The following is a 12,500-nucleotide window of genomic DNA, read 5'->3' as shown; positions in this document are numbered from 1 at the left end:
TCTTTTTCAGTTTAAATATGAAAGATCTATTTCAATGTTGTTACTGTTCTTAAAATATTCAATTTTAACTGTTCATTACTTCTCAGAGTTTATTTGTTTCCTTATTTTTCTCCTCACTGGACTATTTTTGCCTGTTTGAACCCTTGGTCTTATAGCATCCGGCTTTCCAACTAGGGTCATAGCTTAGCTAGCAATAATAATAATAATAATAATAATAATAATAATAATAATAATAATAATAATAATAATAATAATGATAATAATAATAATAATAATAATAATAATAATAATAATAATAATAATAATAAAGGATATTTATTCAACTACAGTAGTACCTCGGTTTACGAGCTTAATTAGTTATGGGAGCGCTTTCGCAACCTAAAATTCAATTCACATTCCAAAAAAATATTTTTTTCCCACAAAAAATGTGGGAACTTCACACGATATATAAGCATATGTTCATAAATACATTTATAAACTCATTTATAAAAGTTTGTAATGGTAATTAACGAAAAGAGTACAATCCCTAACATCAGAAATGAATACTAATTGAAAAGTAACAATAGAAATATTGACCAATTAAATCGTATTTCGCCTTTGGGGAGAGTTTTTCCTGGTGTGAGAGAGACGAGAGTGGAGGCGGAGTAGGAGGAGGAGGAGGATGACGACGAAGAGGAGGAAGAGGAGGAGGATGTTGCTGTTTGTAGGAAGAATCTCCCTCCATGAAAACCTTTGGTAAAATATCGGGGTTTTCTCTCCTGAATGTCTTGCGCTACCACTAAGTGAATAACCTAATTTACACTTTCAGGAAACTCTGTCGAATTTTGTTTCATAAACTCTTTACTTTTAACTTTCACAAGGGACCTATCTAGAGATATCTGTTCTACCCTTTCTTTAAGATGGCATGTGAATGACCCATCTAATTGCCGTTTCATATATTCGCTGCTTGTCCTTGCAAAGGATTCCCTGGTTAATGTGTTTTTACAGAATTCACCGGTTTTCCCATATTTTTAACATCTTCCTAATTAAACTTGAAGTGAAAGGTTTGTCAGCTTATCCCTCCTCTTCAAGTGAAATATCTTCCACAACCTCTTGTTGCTGCTCCAATTCCATTATCTTTTCCAAGGATATGATTCCATCATCATCTGCCTCCTGTGTGGTTACGAATTCCTGAAAATCACGTTCAGGAACACAAGCGTGCCACAGTGTCCTACAAGTAGTATTGAGGGTTCTCTTGGTGATTTACTCCAAGGCTTTGTCAATGTTTTGGAGGCAATAGACATTATGGAAATATTCTTCCTAAAAGGCTGAAATATTGTGCTTGATTCATTCGGTGAAATCAAAGCGTTATTGGAAAATTGCTTTTGTATAAAGCTTATTAAAATTTTAGATCACAGTGTCATTTATATTTTTTAGTATGGGAAAAGTGTTTGGAGGCAGGATATTCATTTTGATAAATTTGAGCTCATTCATCAGGGCATCTTCAAGGCCTGGAGGATGAAGAAGAACATTGTTCTTAAGTAGGAAGGCTCAGAATGGAAATTTCTCCCTTAGATATGTACGGCAATAAACCTCACTGATCCATTCCACAAAGAAAAAAAAAGTCGGTCACCAATGCATTTATGGTTGTCCTCCACATGACATTTAGTTGTTTCTTGTACATCTTGCATTTCTTGAAAACTTGTGGATTCTCTGAGCGATACACTATGAGTGGATTAATTTTAAAATTTCCTCCTTTTAAATTCTAAAAACAAATGTCTTTGTTGAATTGACATCGGAGCTCACAGCCTCATTATGTCCCACAGAAGCCACTTCCTGGACACTTTAGGCCTATCATGGGTAGAGACTGCGATCGGGTGCTACGTCTTTTCCATGTCCTTTCAACTTAAGAGTCAACTTTAAACCTTCATACCAGATTTGAGGTCCTGAGTCCATTTTGCTCATAAAGGGAGCATAATGTAGAAGGAAGGCAGAGGGTAAACAAACCGCTCACCCACTCTTCCATGATTAAATAATGGCACCTTGAATAACATGAGATGGAAAGCCTGGAACAGCTGACGCGACCCATGATAAATGGATGGTCTGCTCGCTGAGGTCGATGCGACCAGGGACACAAAAGAACTAATTAGAAATTTTGCTCTCGATCCCTCGCCTTTCCTAGCATGTTTTGATATTTTCTTCCTGAATACACCTTTTCACCACAAACTTTGTTTGAGTGAAATTTTATCAGGATATAGCAAAAGGATTTATCACTTGGAAAAGTAGATGATAAAAAAAATAATGGTTAACGAAATAATAACAACAATATGATAGAAAAAGGGTTAATAAGCAAGTTTGCTTTTATCCTTTCTTAAATTTTCTATATGGCTTTGACCTAGCTGATGAATGATGATCCCAAACAAACGATAAGTACAATCAACGAGTTTTGAAAAGAAACTCATTTACAAACAGCAAAGTATCGTACATATAATTCGTGGACTCACCAGAAATATGTCAAAAGAGATCAGAAAAGATAAGAATCATAGTGAATTAAGGAGTAACCCTACACGGAGGTTATTAGGTTGCAGTCCTAGAAAGGGAAAAGGTATGGAATGATGCTGGAAAACCTGGAAGGGATGGAGAGAGAGGAGGAAGGGGGAGGGGGCAGTGGCAGCATGGAAAGTCGGTATGGGGAGATGAAACAAGATATTCTCTCTCTCTCTCTCTCTCTCTCCTCTCCTCTCCTCTCTCTCTCTCTCTCTCCTCTCTCTCTCCTCTCCTCTCTCTCTCTCTCTCTCTCTCTCTCTAAGAATTGAAGGACGGCTAAAAAATGAAAAAAGGAAAAATGCAACATATTAGCAGAAAAATATAAGTGTGAGTTCACGCCAAGAATTGCGAATGAGAATAATGAAACAGAAATGGGAGAAGAAAATGTTGAATTCCTAACGGATATAGATATTAATGAACCAGATATTATCAAGGCTATAAACTAAAATAAAAATGGAGCGGCAGCCGGACCAGATGGAGTTTCAGCGATTTTGTAAAAAAAAAAAAAAATGCAAACACTATCGCGAAGCCACTTTGCAATACTGCTAAGTCAAAGTATAGATATGAGGGAGATATATGTTAAACATAAATTAGCTTATATAACCCCTATCTTCAAAAGTGGATCAAGACTAGAGGCAAGCAATTATAGACCAGTTAGTCTAACATCACATATTATGAAAGTGTATGACAGGGGTAATAAAAAAGAAAATAATTAATCATTTGGTTGAAAATAATTTGTTTAATATAGGTCAACACGGTTTTGTGCCTGGAAAAAGTACACAGACCCAACTGATAGCACACTATGAAAACATACAAAAATATGGTGAATGAAAAAGACGAAGATGTGATCTATCTAGATTTTGCAAAAGCCTTTGACAAAGTAGACCATAATATATTAGAGAAAACAATGGGAAAGCATAACATTGTGGGAAAAATAGGAAAATGGGTAAAAGAATTCCTGCACAACAGAAAACAGATAGTGGTAGCAAATGACGAGAAATCGGATGAAACTAAGGTAATATCTGGCGAGCCACAAGGTACGGTATTAGCTGCACTGCTGTTTGTTATGATCTTAGACATTGACAATGATATTGAAAATTCTGTAGTGCGAAGTTTCGCCGATGACACGAGAATAAGTAGAGAAATTACTTGTGATGAAGATAGGAACTCACTACAAAGAGATCTAACGAAATATATGAATGGACGGAGATAAATAGGATGGTATTTAACTCCGATAAATTCGAATCAATAAATTATGGGAACAGAGAAGGAATGGTATATGCATACAAGGGACCTAATAACGAGACAATCACAAACAAGGAAGCAATTAAAGACCTAGGTGTAATGTTAATAGGAATATGTTATGAAACGACCAATTAGCAACACTGTTGGCTAATTGTAAAGCAAAATTGTGAATGTTATTCAGACACTTTAAAACAAGAAAAGCTGAGCACATGATTATGCTTTAAAAAACTTATGTACGTAGTACATTCGAGTACTGCAATGTGATATGGTACCCACACTACCAAAAGGATATTGCGCACATAGAGAGTGTACAAAGGTCCTATACTGCTAGAATAGAAGAAGTTAAGGACCTTGACTACAGGGAAAGACTTGAAATTTTAAAACTATACAGTCTAGAAAGGAGAAGAGAACGCTACATGTTAATACAAGCATGGAAGCAAATAGAAGCAATTACTGAAAACATTATGGAGCTAAAAATATCAGAAAGAGCAAGCCGAGGTAGATTAATAGTGCCAAAAAATATACCAGGTAAACTAAGGAATGTGCACAGGACATTAAATAACCACGCACCATCATCGATAATGCAGCGACTATTTAATGTGCTACCATCTTATCTAAGAAACATAACACGAGTGAGGGTAGATATGTTTAAAAAGAAGTTCGATAAATACCTAAGATGCATCCCAGACCATCCAAGACTGGAAGATGCAAAATAAACCGGAAGATGCATTAGCAACTCTCTGGTGGATATAAGAGGTGCCTCACACTGAGGGACCTGGGGGAACCCAAACATAAAATAAGGAAATAAGGTAAGGCTCTAATGCATACACAGGGCACTGGAGCCGTCATATTTCGTTTTCTTTGTTAATGATGACCATCAGCATTTAAATCTGTCTATTCATGTGTCATACGTAAAGATCATTAGATTTATATAAAATATCTCTCATAAATAATGGTGATTCTCTCTCTCTCTCTCTCTCTCTCTCTCTCTCTCTCTCTCATCTCTCTCTCTCTCTCTTTCTCTCTCTCTCTCTCTCTCTCTCTCTCTCTCTCTCTCTCTCTCTCTCTCTCTCTCTCTCTCCTCTCTCTCTCTCTCTCTCTCTCTCTCAAAAATACCATTTTACCATGAATACCTTCACATTTGTGTATCGAAGGCAAACTAGAACTTATTATAAGTTTATAAAACCTCGAGTCTACATTAAGGACGAAAGGTCGTACGGAACGAAAAATTAAGATGTTTCGTAAAGCGATGCTCTAAATACAGTATTCCTAAAAGGAGATTTGACAGACATCACGAAACTAAACGAAACTGCATCAAACTACTGTATAAACAAGAGCCAATAGATCTTCCATATATTCAGGAACACGTTGATTCTGTTTCATTAAAAAAATGTCGAGAACTGTTGTAGACCTACGTACTTGATCACGTTGCCCCATTACTTGAAGGGAAGTTGATTAATATTTGACGCTGAGTGAACTTAGTTAAGGGATGGTGTCAGCGGGAAAATGTAGAAATTTATATATATATATATATATATATATATATATATATATATATATATATATATATATATATATATATATAATATATATATATATATATATATATATATATATATATATATATATATATATACACCAAAGGCACTTCCCCCCAATTTTTGGGGGTAGCTGACATCAACAAGAAACAAAACAAAAAGGGGACCTTTACTCTCTACGTTCCTTCAGCCTAACCAGGGACTCACTAGTTCAGCTGGCACTGCTAGGGTGCCATAGCTCAACTTCCCACATTATCCACCACAGATGAAGCTTCATAATGCTGATTCCCCTACTCGCTGCTACCTCTCCGCTGTCATCTAGGGGCACCGTAGGAAGCAGAAGGGCCTACCAGATCTGCGTCACAATCGCTCGCCATTCATTCCTATTTCTAGCATGCTCTCTTGCCTGTCTCACATCTATCCTCCTATCACCCAGAGCTTTCTTCAACACCATCCATCCTCCCAAACCTTGGCCTTCCTCTTGTACTTCTCCCATCAACTCTTGCATTCATCACCTTCTTTAGCAGACAACCATTTCCCATTCTCTCAACATGGCCAAACCACCTCAACACATTCATATCCCCGCTAGCCGCTAACTCATTTCTTACACCCGTTCTCTCCCTCACCACTTCGTTCCTAACCCTATCTACTCGAGATACACCAGCTATACTCCTTAGACACTTCTTCTCAAACACATTCTATTTCTGTCTCTCCATCACTTTCATTCCCCATAACTCCGATCCATATATCACAGTTGGTACAATCACTTTCTCATGTAGAACTCTCTTTACATTCATGACCAACACTCTATTTTTTTACTACTCCCTTAACTGCCCCCAACACTTTGCAACCTACATTCACTCTCTGACGTACATCTGCTTCCACTCCACCATTTGCTGCAACAACAGACCCCAAGTACGTAAACTGATCCACCTCCTCAAGTAACTCTTCATTCAACATAACATTCAGCCTTGCACCACCTTCCCTTCTCGTACATCTCATAACCTTACTCTTACCCACATTAATTCTCAACTTCCTTCTCTCACACACCCTCCCAAATTCTGTAAATAGTCGGTCAAGCTTCTCTTCTGTGTCTGCTACCAGTACAGTATCATCCGTAAAAAACAACTGATTTACCTCCCATTCATGGTCATTCTTGCCTACCAGTTTTAATCCTCGTCCAAGCATTCGAGCCTTCACCTCTCTCACCACTCCATCAACATACAAGCTAAACAATCAAGGCGATATCACACATCCTTGTCTCAGCCCCACTCTCACCGGAAACCAATCAATCACTTCATTTCCTATTCTAACACCTGCTTTACTACCTTTGTAGAAACTTTTCACTGCTTGCAACAACCTTCCACCAACTTCATAAAACCTCATCACATTCCACATTGCTTCCCCATCAACTCTATCATATGATTTCTCCAGATCCATAAACGCAACATACACCTCCTTACCTATTGCTAAATATTTCTCGCATATCTGCCTAACTGTAAAAATCTGATTCATACAACCCCTACCTCTTCTAAATCCACCCTGTACTTCCAAGATTGCATTCTCTGTTTTATCCTTAATCCTATTAATCATTACTCTACCATACCCTTTTTCAACTACACTCAACAAACTAATACCTCTTGAATTACAACACTCATGCACATCTCCCTTACCCTTATATAGTGGTACAATACATGCACAAACCCAATCTACTGGTACCATTGACAACACAAAACACATATTAAACAATCTCACCAACCATTCAAGTACAGTCACACCCCCTTCCTTCATTATCTTAGCTTTCACACCATCCATATCAGATGCTTTTCCTACTCTCGTTTCATCTAGTGCTCTCCTCACTTCCTCTATTGTAATCTTTCTCTTATTCTCATCTCCCATCACTGGCACCTCAACACCTGGAACAGCAATTATATCCGCCTCCCTATTATCCTCAACATTCAGCAAACTTTCAAAATATTCCGCCCACCTTTTCCTTGCCTCCTCTCCTTTTAACAACCTTCCATTTCCATCTTTCACTGTCTCTTCAATTCTTGCACCAGCCTTCCTTACTCTCTTCACTTCTTTCCAAAACTTTTTCTTATTCTCTTCATATGACTGACCCAATCCCTGACCCCACCTCAGGTCAGCTGCCCTCTTGGCCTCACATACCTTGCGCTTTACTTACACATTTTTCTCTCTATATTTTTCATACTTCTATATATTATTACTCTGCAGCCATTCTTCAAAAGCCCTCTTTTTCTCTTCCACTTTTACCTTCACTCCTCCATTCCACCATTCACTGCCCTTCCTCATGCTACCTCCAACAACCTTCTTGCCACATACATCACTTGCAATCCCAACAAAATTTTCTTTTGCTAACTTCCACTCCTCCTCTAAATAACCAGTTTCTCTTACTCTCACCTCGTCATATGCCATTTTCAACCTTTCCTTATATTTACTTTTTACCCCCGGTTTTATTAGCTCTTGAACCCTCACTAGCTCCCTTTTACATCCACCTACTCTATTCTCCCACTCTTTTGCTACGACTAATTTTCCTTCCACCAAAAAATGATCAGACATACTGTTAGCCATACCCCTAAACACGTGCCTGTCTTTCAATCTTCCAAACATTCTTTTAGTTATCAACACATAATCCATTAATGCCCTTTCTACTACTCTTCCATTTGGCACTCTTACCCATGTATACTTATTTGTATCTTTCTTTTAAAAAAAACTAGCATTTATTACCATCTCTTGTTCAACAAACAATTTATTTACCAGTCTCTCACCACTCTCATTTTCACCTGGTACGCTATACTTCCCAATGACACCTTCTACCTCTCCAGCGCCCACTCAGACCTAGCATTCCTTTTTGCAGGGTCAGTGGGGTCTTGATTCTTTTCCTTGAAATTTATCAAAATGTGAACGGAGTTCAAACTCTACTCCCAAATATTATAGGTTGCTGACTAGTTCACCTACCCAACACGTCAGAAGGTTACATTGTTTTCTAACTTTTCTTGCTTTATAGCCGGGGGAATACTTTAATTGCAAATTATCCACTATATTACTTAGAATGATTTTCCCCAAATATTGCAAAATTGACACAAATAATTGAGTCATTGAGGTGATATAGTTCCTTGATTTGTTCAAATGGCATACCATTTTACTTGAGAATTTGATTGCCATTAGAGATTGATAAATTATGTAGATGTTTGGTGCCAGATGAAAATATGACCTTCGGCTACTGTAGAACTAAAGTCCTTTTCACTTTCTCATTGACAAAGACCATTTTGTGTTTTTCCGCTTCCACGTTTAAATAATTTTCTAGGCAATGGAAACTTGGTTTTTAATCTTCCGATTACCCCTCCCCCGTTATATGATGTAAGATATATGCTGATACTGCTATAAAAATAATTAGTTCAGTCATGTTTTAAGTTTCTTGAAGAGGTAATTATTTCTACTTTATGAACAATAAGCCATTCATTACTAAAGATATCAAAAATATACATATATAACTACAGAAGTTTACTTATACCTCCGCCAACGAAGTTGGAAAGAGGTTATGTTTTAGCCCCTGTTTGTGTGTGTGTTTGTTTGTGAACAGCTTCCTGACCATAATTTTAACTGTAGAGTAATGAAACTTGCATGGATTAACTGTTATGTAAAAACCTGGAAATTATTCAATTATGGAAGTTCAGGGTCAAAAGTCAAATGTCAAGGTCACTATTAAGCAAAATGTCCAATTCACATATTCAGTGATAAGTTTGGACATCGTTGTCTTGAAGACTTCAAACTTGGCTCATATTTCAGTGGATGAAAATTCATGCCAAAGGTCAAAGTCAAGCAAAAGGTCGGGAAATAAGCTGCCTCAGCGGAGGTCTGCATTCTACTGAGTACACTTCTAATTTTGTGTCTTGAATCCTACACATCTCACTTTCACTCATCATTGTACCCGAGATATTTGCGCCATTGATATTTGACGATAGCCGAGACTTCATTTTCCGGGTTATTTGAAACCTAGAATAAGCATACTTCTTCTTCTTCTTTGTCTGCATCTTTTCCCACTTTTATGTGGGGTCGATGTTTCTGACCAGCTTTCTCCATCTACCTCTGTCCTACACTTCATCACCGGATAATCCTTTTGATCGAAGGTCATCCTTAATACAGTTCATCCACCTTCGCTTTGGTCTCCCTCTCCTCTTCCTTCCCTGTACCTCCATTTCCATCACTCTCCTCCCAATATACTGTTCATCTCTTCTAATGGTATGACCACACCACCTCAGTCTACTTTCTTGGATATTTTCTGATAGTTTTCTAACTCCTGTGGTACTCCTAATTACTTTATTCCGTATCTTATCTCTTCTTGTCACCCCACATATCCATCTCAACTTTTTCATCTCTGCCACATCCAGTTTCTTCTCTTCTGCCTTCTTTATTGCCCAAGTCTCCGCTCCATACACCATTGCCGGTTTCACAATGGTCCTGTGTACTTTACCTTTCAATTTAACCCCTATTTTCCTGTCACATAGTACCCCACGTACTTTTTTCCAATTCTTCCGTCCTGCTTGTATTCTGTGGTTTATTTCTGCCCCCAGATCACCAACCTCTTCAACTGCTGATCCTAAATACCTGGAATTTTCAACTCGTTTCAATCTCTCTCCTTGTAAACTAACTTCCCATTTTTTTTTCCTGCTGATCTTCAATCTTCTATTCTCCATTTCTATTCCCCACTCCTCCAGTTTCTCTTCTACCTATCGCCTAGTGCTACACAGTATAGCATCATCAGCAAAAAGCATACACCAAGCAGACTAATCTCTAATACCTTGTGTTACTACATCCATGACCAGATCAAATAGATAGGGGCTTAATGCAGACCCCTGATGTAACCCTACAGTTACTGAGAAACTTGTTGTTAAGTCTATACTTCTCTTACCATTTGCTTCTGCCCTCTCATACATATCTTGGGTGATTCTTACGTATTTCTCAGGGACTCCTTTTTCTTTCATATATCTCCACAGCTCCTGTCGTGGTACTCGATTGTATGCCTTCTCCATTTCAATGAAGACCATATGCAGTTAGACAAACACCTACTCATCATTGTACCTGAGATATTTGCCCCATTGGTATTTGACGATAGCAGAGCCTTTACTTTCCGGGTTATTTGAAACCTAGAATAAGCATACATATCACTAAAAATTCTGTAAAGTTTCTAAAGGTGTTTGTCTAACTACAATTGTGTTTTGGCGGCAAACTTTATGCGTAATGATGCTTTCAACTAGAGGAGAATCTAGTATACAACTTAGATTTCCTATTTTTTTCTATGTTAAAGATTAGATTTACTTGATACTTTTTCTTCCATATTTCCTAAATCTCTCTTAACTTACGTCAATTCATATGACTGTATGATTGATATCCACACCGGCATTTTGTTGACGTCTATACGTCTTGTCAATGGTATTGCTAATCACGGTCGATGAGAATATAAAATCATTCGAAACAAAACCATTCAGAGACTCCGTAAAAAAAAGCTCCTTTATCCAGTTCCAAAGGTATCCCAAAATATCATCACTTATTGTCAGTTATTTGTCCTACTTTTGTTGAAATTATCATAAAATTCTGCTCATATGATTATGTGTACTCCTGTTTATAAGAAAAGAGAAACAAAACCTTGTCAAATGTGATGATAAGTGATCCTTTTCTCCCGTAAATAATTTTCCGGTTTTTCTAAAAGTGCCTGATATGGTTGTTGAGATAAATATAAAAGGGAATTACCAAAAACTATATGAACATAGTTTTCAATATAATCAACGAAGTAGTAAATACCCGTGATGAAAAACACAATAGATACTGTACCAGAAATCCTGAAAAATGTAAGAAATTTTACAAGCAAGCACCAGAGCATTAAATCTTTCCCCGGGAAAGTGGGTAGAACTCGCCTCTAGTAACCTATTCTATTTTCCTGCTCTGGAACTGAAAGCCCCTCTTGTCTTTTTTCCCACCTCTCTCTCTCCCCTTCACCTCCAAGTTAACCTGAAAGAGATATTGAGCAATTTAAAAGAATATCTTATTACTAGCGAAATCGAGCTGAAGGAATTGGGTCGTTTCTCAAAATAAACGTTTTTTGCTGGGGAGAGAGAGAGAGAGAAGGGAGAGGAAATTATTTTTTAAGGAAAAATTACATAAAGTTATAATGAGAGAGAGAGAGAGAGAGAGAGAGAGAGAGAGAGAGAGAGAGAGAGAGAGAGAGAGAGAGAGAGAGACCTTTTTATGAATAAACAACTATTAAATCAAACAAATGTTTTTCTTCCTAGGAAAATATTGATTTTTGCTATGTTTTACCATATAAAAGAGAGAGGAAAATCAAAGTCCTATGAAATGACAGATAATGAGTACTATAATTCTCCTTAGAAATGGAGAGAGAGAGAGAGAGAGAGAGAGAGAGAGAGAGAGAGAGAGAGAGAGAGAGAGATGAACTATTTATAGTAATAGTTATACAATCCCAAATACTATGGCTTAAAAGAAAAAGAAACATTATTCCCGTTAGAAAAGTGACATAAAATTCAGGAAATAGATTGCACATGAATTTCTCTCATTTCACCATCTTTGAGTGGTGGTGCTGGTGACTGAGAACAGCAATTTCACGGAGATGAGCCACTTCAAGACCTCAAAAATTTTAGTCACTTCCACAAGCCTTGATTCTTTTTTTTTTTCTTCTTCTAAAAGCGACTCTTATACGACCATGATGTACCTCATTCTGGATTTTATTTTTATGTTACCCTTGTCCCTTTATTCTTCTCTTCGTTAGATCGTATTTTGTCATGGTTCTGGTTTTTCTAATTTTTTATATAATTTTTGTAAAAGATTTTTCTTCAACTGCTTCATCAAAGATGGTTTCGCTTTTATATTCGATTCATGGTTTTTCCTTCATTCTACTTGTTTTTCATTGCCTTACTATTACTTGTTTTGAGTTGGTTCCTGACGTACACACACACAGACACATAAACACCCACACAGACACACACACACACACACACACACACATATATATATATATATATATATATATATATATATATATATATATATATATATATATATATATATATATATATATATGTATGTATATATATACATACGTATATATATATATATATATATATATATATATATATATATATATATATATATATA

Source organism: Palaemon carinicauda, chromosome 17 (genome assembly GCF_036898095.1).
Source record: "Palaemon carinicauda isolate YSFRI2023 chromosome 17, ASM3689809v2, whole genome shotgun sequence".
Taxonomy (NCBI): Eukaryota; Metazoa; Arthropoda; class Malacostraca; order Decapoda; family Palaemonidae; genus Palaemon; species Palaemon carinicauda.
The sequence above is the reverse complement of the archived record's forward strand: the minus strand, read 5'-3'. Positions refer to the sequence as shown.